The sequence below is a fragment of the Peromyscus leucopus genome, chromosome 2 (genome assembly GCF_004664715.2).
Source record: "Peromyscus leucopus breed LL Stock chromosome 2, UCI_PerLeu_2.1, whole genome shotgun sequence".
NCBI classification, from domain to species: Eukaryota; Metazoa; Chordata; class Mammalia; order Rodentia; family Cricetidae; genus Peromyscus; species Peromyscus leucopus.
In genome coordinates, this window is record NC_051064.1 from 44,450,075 (window position 1) to 44,472,862 (window position 22,788).

General features: G+C 43.0%; 1 protein-coding gene and 1 long non-coding RNA gene across 2 annotated transcripts in view; one reads left to right on the forward strand and one right to left on the reverse strand.

The window, feature by feature from the left end:
* Positions 1-22,788, forward strand: part of Bach2 (BTB domain and CNC homolog 2) — a 344,829-nt gene that overhangs the window by 99,163 nt on the left and 222,878 nt on the right.
* On the reverse strand, positions 447-5,914 carry LOC119087388. The gene is made up of 3 exons (XR_005090816.1): positions 5,401-5,914; positions 1,013-1,183; positions 447-729 (listed from the first exon to the last, which is right to left on the reverse strand). It is a non-coding gene; the product is annotated as an uncharacterized LOC119087388 (long non-coding RNA).

Here is a 22,788-nt window from a genome sequence, read left to right on the forward strand (position 1 = left end):
GTGTTGGTGTCTTTCAGTTTCAACCAGGCTACTCTACTCAGGGTTTCTGCTGAGTGGCTGTGGGCAAGTCATATCCTGTGTTGGAAACGTGATGTCTCCAAATGGAAAATGAAGCAGTGGAATTAGATCAGAGTCCTTAGCCCAGGGCTTAAAAGAAAATACTGCAAAGAAGTATTAACTGTTAATAGGCATTTGGAGGGAGAGAGGGGTTCATAAATCCTATTAGATTATCCAAACAGCTTCTACACACAAAGAATTGAAAAAGCCAGATCATCTCTGAAATCTGTAGGACACCAGCATTCTACTTATCCCTACACTGTGTCTTACTTTCCTATTGCTGTGATGAGACAAAGAAACGTAGAGAAGAAAGAGATTATAGGGACTTACAGTTTCAGAGGGTGAATCCATGGCCATCATGATAGGGAGCATGACAGCAGGCAGGCAAACATAGCTCTCATCTCATCTACAAGTATGAGGTGGTGGTGGGCGGGGAGAGACAGATCCTGGGAATGGTGTAGACTTTTGAAACCTCAAAGCCAGTCCCCAGTGATACACACCTTCCAAGGCCAGACCCCCCAAATCCTTTCCAAACTGTTCCACCAATGGAGGATCAAAAGTGTTCAAATACATGAGCCTATGGGGGCCATTCTTACCTAAGCCACTACAGACTGTATTGAGCACAGAGTTTCAGACCCAATAGATGAGGGAGGAGTGCATTCCGTCTTCTTTCTGCAGTGATACATGACAGATGTTAGGGTGTTTTTAGTGTAGATCTCAGCTCCTTTCTTCCTTCAAATGAGTGTTCCATATAGTTAACGTTCAATAAATGTTTGAGGACAATTGTAAGTCAGTTAGAAGTAAGTCACATTTAGGTGATGAATGAACATGTTTTCAGGCCTAAAGGTTTTTGTTGTTACATGCAATGGTAGTAAAGGTTCATTCAAAGAAGCAACTTCTTAGGGATATCAGACACTGGAAGGTTAGTGCTTAGTGTTAACCAAGCAGTTCTTACCCTGCAGGAGTCAAGGTCCTGGAGGTAAGGAAGCCTTGGTGTTGAGGAGGTGGGTGCTGTGAGGTGAGGTGATGTGCCTTCGTTGACGCCCCTGTCTTTCCTCCACTGTGGCATGTATGTTGTCCTGCCTGAGAGCCTTCTCACGTGTCATATCTCAGCAGTTTGGCCAACCTGAAGCAAAGACCCCAGTTGCTTTAGCAAATGAAGACACTGGAGGATGAAGAAAAGCACCCCAACACGCCCCTACCCCCTTTGCTAGGGAAGAAAAAAACTAAGAAGCATCCTCTTCCCAGTGTTCAGCTTGATGCTCAAGGAACCCACTCAAAGTAATTTGGCCTTCGCTTTACTGAAACATTCTACTGTTCTCTGGAAAATGCTAGTTCAGTTCAGACAGAGACTGGATGTTTGGATACACCTTTAAGAAAAGTGGTGTTGGACTATATTATTTTCTCTAAAATTTGCATTTTTGCCCTGTTGGCAGTGTTTTAAAAGTTTGCTTTCATCTCCTTCATAGAGATACTGCCTGTGTGTTCTATAGCTATTTACCCTTTCAACTTCTGCTTAAAATTCAGCATATTGGCTTACTCTTCTTAGGCCACAGTGATATAACCTGTGCTTGGAATCTCTTCCAACAATCACCATCAAAGTCATTCTCAAGGCCACACCCACAGTTCAGAGGCTGTGAACTGTTTGGAGTTGGCCTTTAGAAATCAGTGTTTTTATTTATTACTTATTTGTGTTGAAAACAAATATCCAGAGAGCTCTTTCCACCTCAAAGGAGTGCCAGTCTTTATAGCTACTTAATATGAACTCATGATCATTACTAACCTTTTAGGGTTCTCTGAGGTAGTCTGGTAGTTTGAAAAACTTAACATCAAAATTTTCAGTAGGATTAGAAAAAAAAAACCACATAATATTGCTAACTGTATTCTTAGATTCAGCTTACTAGAGTAACTTCACAAATCACCAATGTCTGTTTTGATTATACCTAAGTGTACAATATGGCACATCTTCGTTACCATGTGTATTTACATATGTACTCTTAATAGACACAAATAAATCAATGCGTAGGTACAAATTCTTAACACCCTCAAAATTTGAATCTCAAGGAAAAGTACAGAAAATGTCATCTGAAACTGAAACTATCATGTTAACATAAAATGGCCGAAATAGCTATGTATAAAAGTCTCAGAAGTTAACCCATACTTAGATAAATCTATGCATAGAAAAATAAAAATACATGTAAATAAAATGACATTTTAGAAGTTGTAGCATATTAACAATATTAGAAGAGAAGCAAACAGTTGGCTTCTGGTGTGTGTGTGGCAGCCACCAAAAGTAGCTGGGGGGGGGGGATACTGAAAACTTGAGGTTGTCCCTGATAATCACAGACCAGCCGGCATATTGTACATTATTAGGCTTGATGACACTAACCTATGACCTCTGGGCTTCCTTGTCACACTTTTGGAACTGATGTTTTTTAGACCCCTGATGTCAGCCGGGAGCTTCCTTAACACTTCTAAGTACAGATCCCAGCAGCCCCTCCCCCCTACCACCCCAGTGTACAGTGTACACAGGACCTCAAAGATCTGTTGTGAGAACTAAATGCAAAAATGCCTAGGTAGATCCTGAGCCAACTGTAGTAGGTGCTCAGTAAATGGCTTGACTTACAGAAAATAGCTGAGTCCAGCCTTCTGTCCCTCTGGGAGAGTGCACTTCTTAGTATAAATTGATGAGCAACATTTTGGTTTACCTGTCAGTCTGGCATCTGTGAGTTTGGGCAGAATGACCCATCCCTATGTGAACACATACAGTTGACTCTTGTGTGTGTTCAGGGCTGAGCCCTTGGGTTGAAATTGCCCTGCCTCCCCCAGAAGAGCCTGCTGGGAGCCCTCAGCCACTCGGCTCTTTTCTCCAGCCGCTCCCAGTCCTTGTTAAAGTTTTATACTTTGGGTGAAAGTGTTTTATTTCCTTTAGACCAAACAACAAGGTGTGTGTGTGTGTGTGTGTGTGTGTGTGTGTGCGCGCGCGTGTGCGTGTGTGGAATATGCACCATAGCGAGTGAGATGAATATGAATCCCACTCATGTATTTCTCAGATGCTGTTGACCTGGTCTATTTTTACTTTGACAGATTCTTCCGGTTAGGAGGTGCTTTCCACAGACAGATTCTATTGTGCAATCGAAAATTCGGTCCGTTTGCCTCTAGGTTTCCTCCACATCTCTCAGGTGGCCGCACCCAAGCCTTCAGACTGCTGTGCTCGCCACAGACTTGAGCTGTTATTTAAAAGGTCTTAGCTTCCCTCCAGTTTGTGATTTTTTTTTTCCCTCCAGAAGAATTGATGATTTCCTTGTTCGTGTATAGGACCATGTTCTTAATATAGAGGAAAGCCAACTCTGTATATGCAACAGCCTCAAGGTAAAGGTGGAATAATTGTATTTACCTATTGATTTGACTTTACATTTAATTAGCCCCCCTTCAGTCAGCAGGTCCTTAGTGGGGACAGTGTTTATCCTGAGAGTTACACAGATGTAGGTTCATATCCCGGCGCTACCACAGAGGTCCCTAAACTTCCCAGCTGTCCTCCCTATAATACTGATAGGAACTCCAAGCATATTAAGCTCTTAACTCCCAACCCAGTGAGGGAGAGCACTTGGGAAGTCAGCCACTGCCCTAGGTGTGGAAGAGGACTGGGGTGGGGTCAGGATGCTGAAACACTTGCTTCTGAGTTTCAATGTAAGGAGCAGCTGGGATTTCACATTTGCTTTCCTGCCTATTTTGTGACAACCTTCAAAGGGACTGCTAATGTCTGCCATTTTTAAAAATATATCTTAAGTTTCTAATAAGAATACTACCTCTAAATAGTAATTTCTATCCTTGAATAACCATTATGCTAAAATAAATCAAAAGCTGCTGTGTGTAGATAGCAGAGTATATCTTGAGAGTGAGCTCAAAAGTTAGAGCGGGTGTCCTGTCAAGGACTGTCAAGACTTGAGAACCTAGAGAAGGCGGTCCCTGGCTGATTATGGCTCCAGTACTGTGTGCTTAGTTAGAGCTGTTTGGCTTTGTGTCTTGCTTTATTTTACTTTCTATTCCAGGGGCCAAGACAGCCCCGAGTCCAGTGGTTGCATTAAGTAAATCAAACTGCCAGCTCATGTTTCAAACACTGAGGTGGGCTAGAGGAGCAGAGGAGGAATCTCTGGAGATATTTGTTGCAAAAAAAAAAAAAAAAAAAAAAAAAAGTAGGCCATTAACACACTGTTGTTTTAAAGGGTGAGGGGAAAGAGGCATCGCGCAAGGGATTTGCAGAGTCGGCTACCAAAGTAACAAAGAACCCAGTACGTGTGTGTGTGTGTGTGTGTGTGTGTGTGTGTGTCGTTGTCGTCAGAATGTAGTGTTCTGTCTGCATTTTTTCAATTGAGCCAGACAGTGCACAGGCTCAGCTTTCGCTTGCAGGAAGTTTACAATGTAAGGCAGAAGATACTGAACCTTACAGACATGAAGATGAGTACGTTGCAATATTTTATAAACAGGAACGGTCCTATTTCATGCTGCATAATTCCATCAGCAGATAACACTTCATTCAAGGATATTTAAAAAAAATAACCCTTCTTTTCTTTGCCATCACAGTAGTATATGTTTATTTTAGAAAAACAGAAATGTGAAATATATGCAAAAAAATCACATAATTTTACCACCCAGAGGAAATTGTATAGTGTTATATTTTGTGATATATTTAATGTGTCTTTTAAAATGCATTCTTGTATTTTATGTAACTGAGATCTATATGCGTAATTCTGCTGTGTGCTTTCTTCGTAGCATGCTTTTGTGTTGAGAATTTTAAGAACACCATTCTCATGGTTTTATATTTTAGAATAATTTACAGGTTGATATGCAGCTTTCAGTCCCCTGCCGTAATCCTTTACTGTACGGGACGTCAAAGGCTCATTCTGAGTGTGTGTGAGCCCTTCAGACCTGCTTCCGATACAGAGCCACTGTTCACCTAAAGTGGACGCTCAGTACTCTCCGTATTTCCTCAGGCTGGGCGGCCACACTGCTTTCTCTGTCCCCGTTGACTTATCAGGCCCCAAGCACACACACGCTTGTTTACAGCAGTCTTCCTGATATGCAGCCACGGCATGGGCTCTGGAAAACTGCCCAGCTGCATACCATTCATACCCCATCTTTCAGCTTCTGGTAACTAGTCAGGTGCTCTTAACTCCTTCAGTCTCTACAGGAACCACTCTGTAGTGCCCTAACCATGGAGACAGCCTCTGGCTAATTACTTACCTGCTTGTGCTCATGCTCACAAATGAAAGGACACACAATGGCTCTAATATATGAACGCGTCTTATAGAGGCTGTCCTCCTCCCCCCCCCCCAGCCTTACCATACATTCCAGCTCGTTTTACTCCTTCAGGCTCCAGCTGTATCCTGCAGACACTCAGCAGCCTTCCATAGAATGGTAGAGACCATTCCTGGTCTCCTGGCAGGATGGGTATGCCTTGGCTAGGACTTTAAAAAAAAAATCAGTTGGAAAGAATCACCTCATCATCTGGAAGCCTCCACTTCACAAAGCTTCACCAGGTCAAATGTCTCCCAGGAACACGCTCCTCTTACTGCTGCTTCTGTCTCGTGCCCAGTCTGGGCGGTGGGGAAGAGGGCAGGGAAGTACAGGGCAGGAGGGCAGAATCAGATTATGTTGGAATCTGGGGTGGGTCAGAATCCTTTCCAGAATTCTGTTTACTTGCCAAAGTCTGCCTTATTTTCTTCAAAGCACCAAACAGCAGCCCCTGCAGGTAGGAATCTAAAGAGGAAACCTGCACTTGCAGGGTCATAGCACCCTAGGAAGGAGAGGATGCTGAGGAAGGGAGCACCCAGGAGGGAGGGTGTGCCCTGCTTCTCTTCTATTCACAGGTGTCCCCGCCAAGCAGGAGCTAATCAGCCTAGCCTGCCCAGCACTTTCTGAAATATTATCTTGTTCATGACGAATCCTGTGCCTGTGGGTCAGGGTACTTGGTTTCATGTAGCACATCACAAGAGCTCATTAGAGCTTCAGAAAGACAGCCATGAAGAAAAGAAATAGTGCTACAGCCTATGCGGGTGAAGAAGAATAAATTGACAGTCTTCATCCTGGGTCTGAGAAGCACAGAGAGAGCTCCTCTGCCATCCTTTGTGGCTCGGGACGCTTTTTCATTTCCCCTCAAATCACCCTGGATTTAGTCTCTCATAAGCACCATTGGAACTCCCATGAGAGACCATAAAGTGTGTGCCTGCTGGCTGCATGCATGATGTGAGAGCTAGCCAGCACTCATTAGCTAGCTCAGCTGTTTAAATCTTGACAGTTAGCAGAACTCAATCAAACATCCTGGATTATGGGCAGCTCACAGAGCCCTAGAGCAGGTCTCCAGCAGTGATGGATTAGACCGAGTTGCTCCATCACACCAGTCCCCTGTCCGGCGTATGTGAGTGTATGCTCAATAAATAAGGGATCTGTATGTTTTTAGAAATGTCAGAATTTCGTGGATCATGCTTCATATATTAGGTACCTAGCCAACAACGTTTGGGACAGTAGAGTTAAGGTACAAAGTTCAGCGAGTGACTTTACAGGATTGTATAAGCATAAACATAAATGTCAACATCAGCCATTAAAATATTCTATAAATAATCTCACATTGAAGTCAGGTGGGGTTGAGCAGGCATCTGTTAGTAGCACCGAGGAGGTCAGAAGCTTGTAAATTCAAGGCCAGCTTGGGCCACATAGCAAGACTCCACCTTAATTAAAGAAAATGGTACAATCTAGAAGGCGGGAAAGGTTCATCTGAGTTCATGACTGTGGACATATTTCTTGTTCCAGGTGTGAATATCGCACTGAGGAAGAGCGGCAATGACTACCCCCCCCACCCCGTGTGTGTGACGAGCATCTTTCCTGATAGGGAGGGGTTTAGTTACTTGTGATGTAAGGTGGGGGCTTCTGGGCTGATGCCTCTAAGATTGTGTGTTTGTTTGCCTGGGTCTTAGAACTGCGGTCTAATTTACCCTGTGCATTAAAACACTGTCAAGTTTTCAGTCTCATTGCCGCATGGAACCTGGAGCCCAGGGGCAAGGTCAGTATCTTAGCCCCAGTCAAAGCCAAGATGAGATATGATAAGAGAAAGAACTACTGACTGAACAAGCAGAAGGTGATGCAGAGAAGCATCAGCCTGGAGAAGCAGGGAAACTTTGACAGAGAGCTGATGTTTGAGCTTTGCCTCCAAGAATACAGAGGAATTTCCCAAGCAGAGACAAGAGAGATGGCATTATAGACAGGAGAAAGCAAGCTGCATGTTCAGGGATCAAGAAGACACTCACATTTCTAATTGACTTAAGAAAGAAAAAAGTTATGTCTAGTTCAGAGATGAGCAGATCCATGGGAGTTGTAGAGCGGTGAGACTCAGATGCTTCACCTGCAGGACCCAGAGGGGTACTTCCTGTGTTTGCCCAAAAGCTCTCGGAGTAACCTCTGCCCCAGTGTCCACTTGCCATCATATTCCCATCCTCAAGGATTCCTTGAAGGACAGCTTGTTGATTTAAAAGAGCCCCTAAGGGTTTCGAGTGCTGGTCCAGAGCTCCACCCTAGAGATGCCAATTTCAGGAGAGGTGAGCCTGATAAGAGCTGGACCTGCAGCCACTGAAGACCTTAAGAGCAGTGAGACCTGTGGACAATTTCTGGTTCTTCTGCTGTTTATTTACTAAGGGCTTCAGCAAAGTTTTTTTTTGATTTTTTTTAATGATCTTTAAAAGTAAACTATGCAAAATTATTTTGCATCTGTGTGATACTACTGTGCACACTTTAAATCCCCATTAAAAAACAAAACATAAGCTTGACACAGGCCGGTATCTTGAGTCCTACCATTTGGGAGGCAAAGACAAGATGATCACTTGAGCCTAAAAGATCAAGGGCAGCTTGGAGAGTCAGGGGGACTCAATCTGAAAATAACAAGGGCCACACCAAAAGTCCCACATTCCCCTGGACCACTCCAGTCTTCTCATCCCTCCCTTCCTCCACTTTGGCGGCCTGTACCTGGACAGCCTTCTGTATTCTTGTATTCCCACAGTGAGGTGTTGCGTTAGTCAAGACTTCTCATGAAGGCAACCAAATCTCCGCCAGCGACTCCAGGAGGAAGGCGTCCCTCTCACTCTCAGGCCTCAGGCCATCGCGGTGGGGGGAGCGTGGCAGCCAGGAAGCGGGTGGCAAGAATGTCTGCACTAGCTGGCTCAGTGGTTTGCCCCTTTTATTCTGTGAGGTCCCCAGCCTGCGGGAATGCGCCACTTTCACTCAGACTGTCCCAGAGGTGGGCTTCTCGAAGTCACTCAGCCTCCCCCATCAAAGCTGACCTTCAGAATCAACCCTGTAGTCACGTGCACGCGCTCACAGATACCCCTGCACACAGCTGGAGTCAGGGCATCGGTGATTATTCTCACTAGAGAGTAAAATACATTACGTAAGATGTTCTCAAAGTATAGTTTTAAGTTCATAACTGGAGGGAAGTGTAATTGCTATAAATGTACCCAAGATGCAGTGAATATTTATTTCATACTTCAGTTTTGTGAAATTTGAATGTGTTTTGCTCTTATATTATTTTTATGTGTAATTCTTCCTGTTGTGGTAAATTTTAGTAAGAGTCATCAGTACCATAAAATGTTAAATTTAACATTTCAGATGTTGTTTTTGTAAGTATATAGCTTTTATGCCTCTGAAATTATTAAAGTTTAAAATGCAGTAAGACTTTTGACAGATCCTATTATATTCTTTAAAATGTTTTTTCCTAAAAAAAAAAAAAAAAAAAAAAAATGAGGGTGGAGGATGGATGTCAGTGTGGAGCCCTAACCTAATATTCACAAATCCCACAGTACTGCAAGAAGCACAGAGCAGACAGTATGATACTGGCCTTTGTCCAGCTGGTAAAGCTTGAGGGCGTCCTTTTTAATAACTATGTAATATTCTACGGTGCAGGGGTTAGTCTGTGCTGCCGTTGTCCCACAGGTGGAGATGTCCCTCGGTCCCGGTTGTTTCAGCCATTGTCGACGGAGAGATCATATGCATCTATGTCTGTGTCCTTACATAGAATGTGACCATTTCTATGCCGTAAATTCCTAGGAGTAGGATGGCAGGATTGGAAAAGTGAGTGTGAATTTAATGTTAACAGATGCGGTTACGAATAAATTTACCTAATTAATAAAAATACCTTCGATTTTAGAGGATTTGAAAATCGTTATTTGTTTGATGCTAACAGGATCTCTGAGGTAGGTAGAGCAGCTGTTGCTGTTCCCCGAGGGTCTGACAGATAGTTACCTGGCTAGACAATGCCTGACTCATCCTGAGGCAAGTAGGTCCTCAAGGAGCCACCCCTGAGGTCTTTCTCTGCCAACTTGTGTGCTTTGTTAGAGCTGCTGCAGGAAAATCTGTGGAATCCACTAAGGAAGTGGCCTTGGTCATTGGTCTGTCCCCAGGAGGGGGCAGTAGTTGAGATACATTTGTTGATTAAGTGTCCATACACACACACACACACACACACACACACACACACACACACACACACTCACTCACTCACTCACTCACACCCCTGCATCTTCTAAGTGGCAGACCTGTGTTCCTTTCGTTTGTAGTACCTCAGATGTATTTCAGGTTGGTTTGTTTGATATTAAAATAATGACTAAGATTTGATATATGCATTTCATTGGTGGATTTCTATGAGAGAAAAAGAAAGGGAGGGAGGGAGGGAGAGACTGATAAGAGTGAGCTCCAGGAGTTGGACAAGAGTACACATTAGCTCCCTCAAAGAACTTCACATGTCCCAAGTCCAGTTGACTCTTCTCCTGTGTGTTGGAGGTGGAGCCATTCATGCAGCCCCAGGGTTTCCTCATCTGGAAAGCAGGGGTAACACGTCTACCTCTTGAGGCTGCCTTAAGGAGTTATCATTTAAATTGATTAGCCTGGCAGGTATCACCCAGCAAGGTTTGTTTTTGAGAAAGAATATGCCAGAGCCCGTGGCTACAAGAGCACATACTTTATGGGTATGTATGTACTTAAAAAAAAAAAAAAGAAACGTTTTCATCTGTGCCGTTACCAGATTGCCACTGGAATGCTCTGCATTTTGTACCCAAAGAAAGTATCAATGGAGTGAGGCTGTACAGATGCTCGTGGCAATTCTAGGCAGTTTTTGAGCGACAAGTATTTAAACCACAGTGAATACTTTGGCTTCTGCAAGGGTTTGCTTGAGAGGAACAGTGAAAAGAATTTTAGTTTCTCTTCCTCCAAGTGAGTGTTGTTTGCTTAGTTGTCTGTTTGGGGGGTGGGACGAAGCAACCACTTGAAACCAATGGTAGAAGGGGTGACGAGTATCATCAGGGTTTACTCACAGCCGCTACTACCCATCCTGATCAGTGGGGTTCGGAAACATCTCTGAACCAGCACGTTTTCCCTTCAGAATGTTAAGGATCGTTGTGGGGCAGGAACAGCTGTAGAATTCAGCTGTCTGTGTTGTAACCTGATGCTGAGTGCAGGGTGATGTTTGGATGCCGTTGTGTTCATAGCCACAGTGCCAGTTTAGATAATAGTGAGGGGCCAGGTGAGTGGTTCAAGCCAGAGGGCGCTTGCTTCAAGCTCCTGGAGTTTTGTAACAAGGCCACAGCTGGCTTTGTGTTTCCCCAGGAGGAAGGGGGAGGGGGGTTGGGTTTGGTGTCACACCCTGCGTATTATGTAAACACAGGTTGTCATCTTCCCTTCTGTGAGGAGTGGGGACAGCAGGTTAGGACTTTGATTGACGTCATCCTGGTGCGCTACCATTCTGGCATACAAACGTGGTAAGGAGGAGCATCCAGGAACCTGTGGAGAACAAAAATGGGATTTCCTGACGCCCCCACCCCCACCCCCAAGGCCTTTGGCCATCCTTCAGATTTTCGGGAAAGGAAGAGATGTCTCAAGGCAAAAATTTATGGTTCACAAGACTTTACAGGGTCAAAGAGGTGAGGGCATGGCCTGGAATGATAAATATGCACCCTCCATAGCACTGAAAGGAGGACAGAGAATTGCCTCCTCTGTATGAGTATCTTTGAATCTTGTTTCCTTTTTTAAAAAAGGGAATAATGACTTCTTCCCTGAGTTGTGGGGACTCAGTGTGGTGGTGTGGACAGCTCAGTACAGGTATGCAGTAGGTGCTCATTAATGACAGCTGTGCTACATAGTGCAGACAAGAAAGACACTGTCTCTGCACTCAGGTGGTTTGCAGTACAGTTGAGAAGTCAGATGTACCTAAAGACAACAGCGTGTGTAAAACGTAAGGACAGCAGTGAGTATATAAGGATTGCAGCCTAGTTTGAGAAGCCTTGAGGTTCACAAATTTTTGAAGATAAATAATTTTTAAGTAGTCAAAGTTTTTCAAGGAGAGAAGAGGTATAAAATAGGCAATCACGTAGACCCATTACATATATCAGTACTAAAATGTTAGCACACTAATGTAGAGCTTCAGTCTGCTCGGAACGCTCTGGCCAGGCAGAAAGGATGGTACAAGGAGAGTATCCACATGGGTGGAGGCTGTGTGTAGCCATGGGTCAGAACTGGAGGTGCTCATGCTGGAAGTCATGTGGTAACGTTTATGTTCCATGGAAATGACGTTTTGGACAGGGAGAAGAAGAGGTTCCAGGAAGGAGGAGGGTTTTGGCCTCTCCTCACATTTTCACTGTATTGGCGTTTCAGTGTTTCTGATACAAGAGGAAAGGGCTTCTTCCCTCTTTCCGGCGCTGGTCAGCCATTTGTTTAGTTCAAAGCTAAACAAAATTCCTTTTCAAAAGAAGAGATTAATTTTTTTTCAGTTAAATTTTTTTTAACATAAGAATTCAAGTCTTTTAATCATTTGTTATGTATGAGTATTCTCTGTATTATTTAACTGTTCATTTTGGCTTTCTTTCATGAGCAGACAGTTAAAAATGCACGATGATTTTGCTATCTGCTTTTACATCCTACTCACAGTTTCTTACTACTTTAGTGTATTCGGGAAATCACTGTATGAATGAGGACTTTCAACTTTCCTAGAATAAGGAGTAAGAAAAAGTAAGTATTGATTTAAAGATTGAGATACAGTAATCGAACTCCCTCGGTGCCCTGTTCCAGTGTGAAACAATGTTGTAGCGCTGTAATGTGCTTGTAGGGATGGGTACAAAGAGCGGGGAGTAAGTGAAGGATGCTCAGAGCTCCCTGGCCTGTCTTTGAAACATCATTAGTGTTGTGAAGCCTGAGGTGCCTTCCTCCTCCTACTGAAATCCTCCACTACAACTTTTCTGAACTTGTGATACTCCTTGTCTGGGTCCTTTGGGATTTTACCCATATATACATATATGTATCCCTAAGTGATACTGTATTATTTCAACCCTTGTATGAATAGGGTGACCTGTGTGATTTTTGGTTCATTCTGTATACCATATAGTTCATCCATTTCTTTATGGTATTATTTAGTACACTATAATTTATACAGCTGTCACATGGTTGAATGGCTATACAATTTTATCATGTATAGGTTAACTCTACCAGCCTCCTTATTAATAAAAAAATAAAATATATAGGTTATTTGGGAGTTTTTTATTTAAGTCCTATCATTTATGAGTTTGGATAGATTTGGCTTTATAGTTCCTATCATCTTAGTTCCTTTTTCTTGTCTTCTTGGGCTTGCTGGAATCTCTAGAATAACAACTTTCATGGGCTTTAGAGGCAGTGGTCCAAGTTTTCCCTGCTGTAGATGCTTCTGATGAGATCATTTCATGACTCCTTTGTCCAATAGAAAGTCTCCTTCCACTTCTTGTAATTTAGAGTTCTATTTACAAGTAAATATCAGATTGTAGTGAATACATTCTCTCTATCTGGTGAGTAACTTTGGTATTTTAACTACTTTCAATAACGAAAATGATCTGAACTTGGGTATTGTTTGCCTTTCTTTGCAGATCATTAGATTTAAGTTGCTAATGTTTTGTCTGGGATTTTACATTTTGTTCACCTTGGTCTGCTCTATGCTCCGTTTTCCCTGAGGCCCTGCCAGTTTTGGTTTTATATATTTTGAAGATAAGTCATTAGGAACATAGTATTGGTTACGTTTCCTGGTGAGCTAAATATTTTTATTAATATGCCATGATACTTTAAACATCTTTTGCTAAAATTAATTTTGTATTCATCTGATTTAGCTAATCGAGATTTTACAGGTTAATGTTGGTATCTGCCCTTCCCTTTTCTAAGTTATTTTATTGGGTTTTGTATTTCTTACTACCTTGTTACCGTATGGTTTTCATATAATGAAACTCACACATCATAAGCATACTGTTTGATGAATTTTCACTAGTATGTACCATTGCGCAGCCATGACCGCAATAAAGATACACATCATTTCGAAGACAGCATAATGTTCTGCATGCCCTTAAGCCTTCCCTTTGTCTCTGACCTGTGTGTATCTCTTCAGTGTCGTCTTCTCTTGAATGTCATAGAAATGGACTCATACAGTATGTAGACAGTGATGTTTGCCTTGCACTTAGCACCATGCTTTTCAGCTGTCCATGTTGTTAGGTTTTCAGTATTTCATTTTTTTCACATGAAATATACTTCCACTGTACATATATGCAGAATTTGTTCTTCATTTGCAGTAGCTGGACACTGGAATTATTTTATTGGGGTATTGTAAGTTAGGCTGTGGTGCATATTGACCGGTGACTCTTTGTGTGAACACACAGTTCATTTTTTTAAATTTAACCGAAACTCCAGTTGACCTCTGTTGCTGGTGGACCTCACCAATAGCACTCAACATATGCCCTCCTTTGGGCTTCCTTTTTCTTCTTCTTTTCTGCCTTCTATCTTGCTTGCCTTTGGGCTGCTTTCTGTTGCTTTCCTGCCTCATTTAGGTCGAATGGGCTTTTCTTGGTTTTGTTTCCGTAAGTCTGTCTTCTTCCTTTGAAGAGTCTTCTGTACTTACCCTAGGTATCTTGGCACCCTATTTCTCTTACACCCTCACACTAAGCTGTATCTTCACTTTTCTCCTCAAGCATTTCAGGAGTCTTAAGCTTCCTGAATTGTGATCACTTGCTTTTGCTCCAGTGTGCCATGGTCATATAGTTGTTTATTTTGTCTTGTGTCTGGACATTACCTGGTAGTCTTCTGCATACAGTTTGTGATTATTCAGGGTTAGACATGTGGGCTGCTCTCATCACAGCCCCCTGCTGCTGCCTGTGCATCCTGTGAAATTCCTTAGATGAAAATGGTTTGGGGTTTAGATTTTCTTATTTTCTGTTTGCTCCCAAATACCTTTCTGTTTGTTTTTGTTTGTGAAAGCTAGCTTTACCAGCCATACAGGTAGATGGAAGGATTTGCGCCCAGTTTTTAAAAGACATTTCCCCAGGGTCTCTCCTCTTGTGTGAAGTCAGCCATCAGCCCATCGTCACTCATGGGGGGGTAATCTGCCATTTTCCCCTGGCTAGTGCCGTCTTAAGTGGTGGCATTAGCATTCTAAGTTTCAGCGGCCTCTGTCTGGTGTGGGCCTCTATTAGTTAGTAGCCCCATGGCTTCCCAGATGTAAGAGATTCTGGAATCTCGGAGACTAGATCACTTCTCACGCTGCCTCTCTGGCTGCCTCTGTTCTTGTCTTTGTACTCTAGCCCTTCCTTCATACTGTGTCTCCTTTTCTGTTTCTTTATAGGTTTATGTATAATGTCTTTCTATCTACCAGAGCACCAGCTCCATTTCCTACTGATCTAATTTGGTATTGAACTCACTCATTGAGCCTGTTATTATAATTATTGCATTTTTTGTTTCTAGATTTATTTTGCTTTTTAAAAATATGACTAACCACATTTTGTTCTTTTTTCATATTTGAAGTCTTCTCTTTCTCTAAACATAGGTGTTTTTCATTTTGTATTGAGTCTGTCTAATATTTGCAACCTTTGAGAAGCCAAGTCCACTTTCTTCTGCTTCATTCTTACTCAGGGTAGCTAGCTTCTTATGTTGTGTGGGTTTGTTGTAGTGGTGGTTGTTTTGGGTTTTGTTTTTGGTTTTGGCTTTTTTAACTCAATTACTGCGATCTCTGTAAATGAAAGTCCTTTGAAATTTTGACAAAGTTCACTTTTCTGGAGAGGCATTGCTTCTGCCACGTGCTGAAAGGCTTCCCACTGTCCTAGTGGATTATAGTGTGTGTGTGTGTGTGTGTGTGTGTGTGTGTGTGTGTGTGTGTGTGTGAAGGAGTGTGAATCTGAATTGTTGAGTGTACTTCTTCCTCTCCCTTTTCCTCTTGTCTTTGTGTGTGGTCCACGGGAGAGTTTTAATTGAATTGAATTTTTTGCTTACCCACTGTAGATTTTACCTTCAGAAGTATTGGCTTTGGCTCTCACCCTCCATATGTAGACATTAAACTTTCTTTTAATGCACAGCCTCCTTATCTCTTAGATAGTTGAAACTATCCAAATGGGAAGACATAGTGAGTGAGTTCGATCGTTTCCACTGTTGGGTTTTACTTCCGTGAAGAAGTTGGCTTGGTGCCACAGAGGCGTCCTTCTCACTTAAGGAACAATAAGACACCCAAACTGGAAACCTGAATTCTGAAGCGATGCAAAATCTGCACTTTGACCACTTACAAAGTTTCAGATTTTAAAGCATTTTGGATCTGGGATTTCTCCATTTAGGGATAGATAAATGTCCAAGATGACATAGACATCCCCAAATGTGAAAAGCTCCAAAATCTGATGATTTCTGGTCTCGGGCATTTCTACTGGTTTCCATAAACCTTAGTATTTATGTTTAGAAGACTTTGTCTTCTTTTTTGATCCACTGAAGTCATGTTATAAAAAAATCTTTAAGGGCTGGAGAGAGGGCTCAGGAGCTAAGAGCACTTACTCGTTCTAGTGGACCAGGGTGGATTCCCCCATGGCAGCTCACAACCATCTGTAGCTCTAGATCCAGGTGATCTATATGTGTTGGGAACAGACAAATCACTGGTTAATGATAGCTACCCTTGTTAAGCTTAATTCTAGTTAGAGGAGATAGACAGCTAGCAGGAAAAAGTAATGAATGTAGTTGGGAGCAGTTGAACACTTGCATTGATTCTCAACCTTCCTAATGCTGTGACCCTTTAATCCAGTTCCTCAGTTTGTGGTGATCCGAACCATAGAATTATGTCATTGCTACTTCATCACTAATTTTGCTACTGTTATAAATCATAATGTAAATATCTGACATGCAGGATGTCTGATACACGATCCCTGTGGGAGTTGTGATCCACAGGTTGAGAACCACTGGCTTACAGAAAGATGGGGAGTTATTATTTTCATATCTTATAGAACATCCCTAAGAGTCTTGGGAGTTCTGCTTTTACTAAGGTTCATCTAAACTGTTCCGTAAACATTGTATCACTACACCATAATTAATTCTAACTTGAAGTAGAGATTAACGTGTCCATTTGTAGAAGTTAATAGATTGAAATGATGAGTGTTTTTATAGATCTTTGGGCATTTCTACTTAAAAGATAATAAGGCACGGAGAAGATGGCTCGGTGGGTAAACAGTTTGCCACACAAGCATAAAGACCTAAGCTTGACTTCCCAGAACTCATGTAAAAGGTGAGTGTGGCGGCAGTCTGTGTCTGTAACCTACCTCTGAGGGTGTAGAGACAGGCAGATCCTTGAAGTTCATTGGCCAGCCAGCCTGCCCAAATTAGAGACCCTGTCTCAGTAATAAGGTGAAAAGAAATTGAGTAAAGATACATAATAGATATCGACTTCAAGTACATACACTGCGCGCGCACGCACACACTCTCGCGAGTGTGTGCACATTCACACAAAAATTGAATAAAACGCTGATTGCAATAAAACTCCAACTATATGGTACCCAAACCAGAGATTTCTGAGGTTTAAAGTCTAGCATTGAATAGGAAAATAACTCATTTCTATCTATCAACCCCCACAAGCCCAAAGACAAACAAAACATTCACCAACCACTAAATACTCTAAGGAACTAATTGTCTGTTATACCCAACTCACTGGCTTGGTTCTGAAAGTCCCCACTGGTGAAGATATAATAGGCTATTCATTCCTTTAGTACAAAAACTGACAAACAGGTCAGAAGTAAGCCATGGAGAACAAAGAGAGCAGCAGTCCTTTACAGACAGCAGCCAGGGACACTGGGGTGACAAGCAGCAGGCACTGTTTCTAAAGGAGCACCGTTAACCTGGCGACCACAGCCCCACAGACCAATAGCAAAGGACCATTTATAGCTCAGTTCCCACGAGGGCACGACCTGTGCTCTGTACAGCGCATCAGCTGAGGGACAGAGAGTTTATTGTTGAACAGTGGTAAGGGCTACCCGCAGGAAGTAGGGTGGCTGTCTGGGTTAGTGACACCAGTGACTTCATTGATCTGACCTGGGTGAGTATCTGACAAGACTCTGAGGAGGAAGAGTTATTGAAGGTTATTCATGACTCTTTACGTTTTCTGCTATTTTAGTAATGAAAGCATTACCCAAGACATTTCCTCTTCTAATGTTTATGCTGAGATTTTGCTTTAGGGAGCAGACTAGAAGGGAGCAAAATATCCACCTTCCCATAAGGACAAAGGACTCCTGAGAAGCCGTCGGTCACTGCAGTGGATTCTCTTTGTAAAACTAACAGCTGCTTGTTTGGAAAAGGTTCAGAAAAATCTTTCTTTGTTTTGAAATCACCGATAACCGGAGAGAAAGCAGCTGCTAGCGTTTTTGTTATTTATCTGTGTTTCCCAACCTGTGTGCCAAGGTGCTCTGGGACGGCGTGTTAAAGTCTGAGTGAGCTCTAGGGTTGGCAGCAGACATTTTCCAGCATGACAGCGGCGTGCCAATATTAGTTGGAAGCAGGTTATGCCTCGGCATTAAACCCCACCACATTCCTTTTGATGACCTCATCTCACTGCTAGAGAGAGTTTTGCAAGTTGCTTGTTGAACAGGAAGTGAGGGTGCTGGGAGTTGAGCTGATAGCACAGTCTGAAGTTCTGTAACGCGAACAGACGTAGAGAAGCTCCATTAGTAAATGATTACAAGGTTACTTATGAAGGAAATAAAAATAGTAGTTCTTACTGTGTGTGTTTCTCCAACAGTGACTAAGCCATGAGTACATAAATAGTTACTATGTTGTTTGGATTCAAACAACATAACAAACAAATAGCACTGGCAAGTGTCTGTATTGGTGTGCAGACACTGGAAGACAATCCCTGGGTCATTGTAAGACAATCACGAGCTTCAAGCACTCTGTAATGTATGTCCCACCCTATGAACACGCACATGCAGTTCTGAATTTATTGTTTTCTTTTGTTTAATGTATTATGGAAGTCTTTCCATGTCAGTAGCGTAGATTATTATTTAAACTTTGTACTAAACGGTTTTCTGTTACTTGAATTTCCATATTTTTAAGCCAGTCCTCTGGGGACATTGATTTGTCACCACTTCCCTTTCATCAGAGGTCTCTTCAGACTCTGCTCAGCCTGCTTGTTGACACAGTCAGTAGCCAGTAGTTTTTTTAGCAACACTACAGGAAAGTGATTCCCAGGATCAAAGACTAGGAACCTTCTAATGTCCAGATGGGGGGATAAGAGTGACAAGCTGCCCCCTAGAAGAGATGAAAATACCTCAGCAAAAAGAAGAAATGCATTGGGGAATCCAGTCATCAGTACTCAGAGTTGTGAACAGGCCAAGGGTGTTCCTCTGTCCCAACCACAGAGTATAAATCCAACACCAATGAGAACACTAGCTAAGTCTGGGCTGACCGGAAGTGCCTGGGAGGCTCCACTGCAGAGACTGCAGCAGAAGCTGGGGGGTGCTGACAGCACCATTGGAGAGATGCCACATAGGGAAGAAGAGGAAAGCCGTTGCTAGGAAACGTGCTCAGCTCTGGGCTCACTACAGGCCTTTCAAACCGTTATCCTCCTCAACAGGTTACACTGTGGAGAATAGGGATGTAGCTCAGTTGGTACAGTGCTCGCCTTGCATGCAAAAAACTCCTCCCTTGACCCCATCACCAAATAAACCAGGTGTGGTGCAACATGCCTGTCATCAGAGGCAACGGGATCAGAAGGCCAAGGTCTGGGCAGAGGAGGTGGCTTAGGTGTATATTGCTAGTCATCCATGTAAGCATGAGGGGCTGAGTTCAAGTGTCCAGGACCTTTTTAAAAGTTGGGCATGAGAGCATGAGTCTATAACCCCAGTGCCAGGGGCAGAGAAAGGTAGCTCCCTGGAGCTCGCTGTCCAGCCAGTCTAGCTAACTCGGTGAGCAGCAGGTTCGGTGAAAAACACCATCTTTAAAAATAGAATTAAAAAGGCAAAGCAGCTGAAGAAGACCCCTGACATTATTAAACTGTAGGTGTACACACACACACACACACACACACACACACACACACACACACACACGCGCACGCGCACGCGCACGCACACACACACGCACACGCACAGAGATAGAGACACAGAGAGAAAAACAGACACATACAACAGAGAGACAGACACAGAGGCACACATGTATACACACAGAGACACACACAAACACACAAAGGGAAGTATCCAAGGTCATTTTCAAGGCCAACCTGAGCAGCAGGAGACCATGCCCCGACACACAGACAAATGTCACACTGTCCTGCAGTTTCATTTTACCTCTATGAGGATGAGACAGATGTCTAAGACAGGAGCTGACGTCAGGGATGCTTTTGGAAGGGCAAACTTCAGGATGAAGATCAAGCATTTTTTTTTCCCCTCTGTGGTCCACAGCATCTGTTTCCACCTCTGACCAAATATGCATCTCTTTAAAAATTTAATTGACTCTTACACTTCAGCTGGTATTTTCAATTTTGTTCTCAAGAAAGAAATGTGTTATATGTTTTAGACTCAGAACATGGAAGTTATATGTATAGCTTGGAAAAATTTCCATTTAAAGAAACCTGGAGCCTTTCAGCCCTTTAGGAGAATAAGCCATCTTGTATGGCTGCGTCTCTGGGATGCTCTAAACACAAAAGCTTTTACTGGTATTCATAGGATGGTATAGCTATTTCCCTCTCCTTAAAAAAAAAAAAGACAAATACCCATCTTTTTCCAGTTTATTTAGGATACTTACAAACAGAGCTGGCAAGGTAGCTCAGTGACAGAGTACTCTGGGGGGGGGGGGTCATAAGGACTGGAGGTAGATCCCCAGCTCTGTGTAAATGCTGGCAGTCATGGCAGCCAGCTCTAATCCTAGAGACAAGGGGATCCCTGGAGCAACCCGGCTTGCTTGGGTAACCCAATCGTCAAGCTCGGGTTTAAGTAAGAGATCATACTTTATCGTATGAGGTACCCATCAATAGACAAGACAACTGATATCAGTCTCTGGACTCAACGTGCATGTGCACACATGCATGCACACTCACACCTACACATGGACCTCCATGCATGCAAACATGCATGCACACCCCCCCAAAACACAACATTTTATAAGCTTTCCTTTTAAAATTGTACTCTAAGTCTTGAAAAATGAGTGTCCAGCTGACACTGGAAGGTGAGTGGATTCCTTCGGAGGCCCAGTGGACTCTAAATTGAAATTAAAATGAGTGGCATACATACAAAGCAGGATGATCCTGCTTAAAGTAGCAACTCTCAGAAATGTTGGGACCAATCATCACTTCATCACCCTCACCTGGTATCTGCACGAAGACCCAAGCACTGGTCCTACCTATATCAGAAGGAAAACAAAGAGTGGCTGTGGCCTGTTTATCAAGGGGCTGCCACAGAACAGGCCTCACCCCTTTGCGTAGATGGAGAACGTTGGAGCTGTGGAAGTCTTGAGGTGACGTTCTTGCCGCGAGATGGTTCCTTAGGGATCCCTTTAGAAAAGTGGACTGTATGGGTAGAGGAGAGTGGATTTCTGCCTGTATCTGCGACTTGGACTCTTGAAGGGGAAACAGCATGGCTTCTCAGGGGCTTAGGAGCCTATCAAGGTTGTGTTAGCTTTTGTTATTTGACTAGCATCATTTTCTTTGTTATTTTTAAAAATCCAGGTCTCCTACCAGAACACTGGATGTATTTAGATTTCCTAGGTATATGCCAGTGATTGGCTGCAGCTGTAGAAATTTCATGTGACATGGCCAGAGTAGGACTTCTTCAAGACAAAGGAATGGGTGGCATCTTAGATGTGTGGCTGGTTCCTTTGCCTGAAGTTGTAAGCACAGAAAACCATGGTAGTTCTTGGCTCTCTCTTCCTTGGGAAATAAAGATGCATATGCATGCAAAGATCTTGGTTTGTTTTTGTTTTTGAGATAAGTAGGAACTAGTTTTCTCTTGACCTCCACCATCCTTCTCAGACCTTCCTCCAGTTAACACATTATCTGATACATAAGAACATTACAACTTAAGTAAATGCAGCACAGATACTCACTCGTCACTCAGCTAATGTTTCAAGAGCCCTGCCAGCTTATAAACATTTACAGGGCTTCGGAGATGAACAAAACATGTGTAGTCACTACCCATAAGAACTTGAGAAGCCAGGTCTGAACATCAGCAAAGTGCTTTAGCAGAGTGTTAGCAGGTGCCTGGGAGCAGTCTCCAGCCTGGGCTCAGAGGAACTTCCTGAAGAGCTGCTGGGTCTCAAAAGTGCAGTAGATATCGGAGCCCTCCTAGCCTGAAAGTCCACACAGAATGCAACCCTTTGCCAGATGTTCCATTAATTCCAACACATCATTTCGGCTTCCAACTGCCACCCAGAGTGGTTGGTACCATTGCTGAGTACATGGTGCTTTTACCAGGCGCCAGTATGCTCCATCATGTCTGGGCTTGGAACTGTGCTCTGCTGCCTGCTGTCTGCTGGAGGCAGTGCTGGGAAGGGGAGATGCTCAGCTTTTTAACACTCCCTCAGCACACTTACAAACAACCGTGCCAGCTGATAGTACTCAGTCTGCCTTACCTGGACTTAATTTAACTTCAATCTGTTTGTTGTTTGACAATTTCATTCATTTATGTAATAAATTTTAGCCATTTTGACCCCACATTTTTTTCTTACTTCTCATCCCCTCCTTCTGGGGCTAGAACTCTTCTTAACAAGTTCTCCCCTACTTCTTTTCTACTTCCATGACGTGTGCGTGTGTGCGTGTGTGCGTGTGTGCGTGCGTGCGTGCGTGCGTGTGTGCGTGTGTGTGTGTGTGTGTGTGTGTGTGTGTGTGTGTGTGTGTGTGGAGCCAGCCTTTGCATGACTTTTTTAAAATTACTTTTTTAGCTATGCCCATCCATGACACATTGCATACTCACTTATTCAGCTAGACACATGTGAACATTATTGTCTGTGGTTACTTAAAAGAAATACAGACTTTAGTTATACCTGATCCTGGGAAAATCATGAATGGGGATACCAGTGTTCTCATTTGTAAGACGTGGTTAAAAATAGGTCTAATTTGCCTAATGGATTAAATAATGTGGTGAAGTGCTTGTGTATTGTTAGAAATACTGACATTATTATAGTCGCTGCTAGGATTTGCCAGTCACTGTTGCTGGCCACAGGCATTATATCTGCAAAAGGATAAAATTTTCGTAGCAATGACACTTTAGGTGGCTTTGACTTTGCTTAGTCCAAACTTTCATTGCAATAATTTTAAGGTTGCAGTCCTTCAAAAAATACCTATTTTGTTCATCCAGGTTTGGATCATCCTGTTGTAAAAGGGCTATGTGATAGTTTGGCCTCTTCTGGTAAAAGTGCTAGAGCAAAAATTCTTTTTTTAGAGCCAATAAGAGTGTTGGG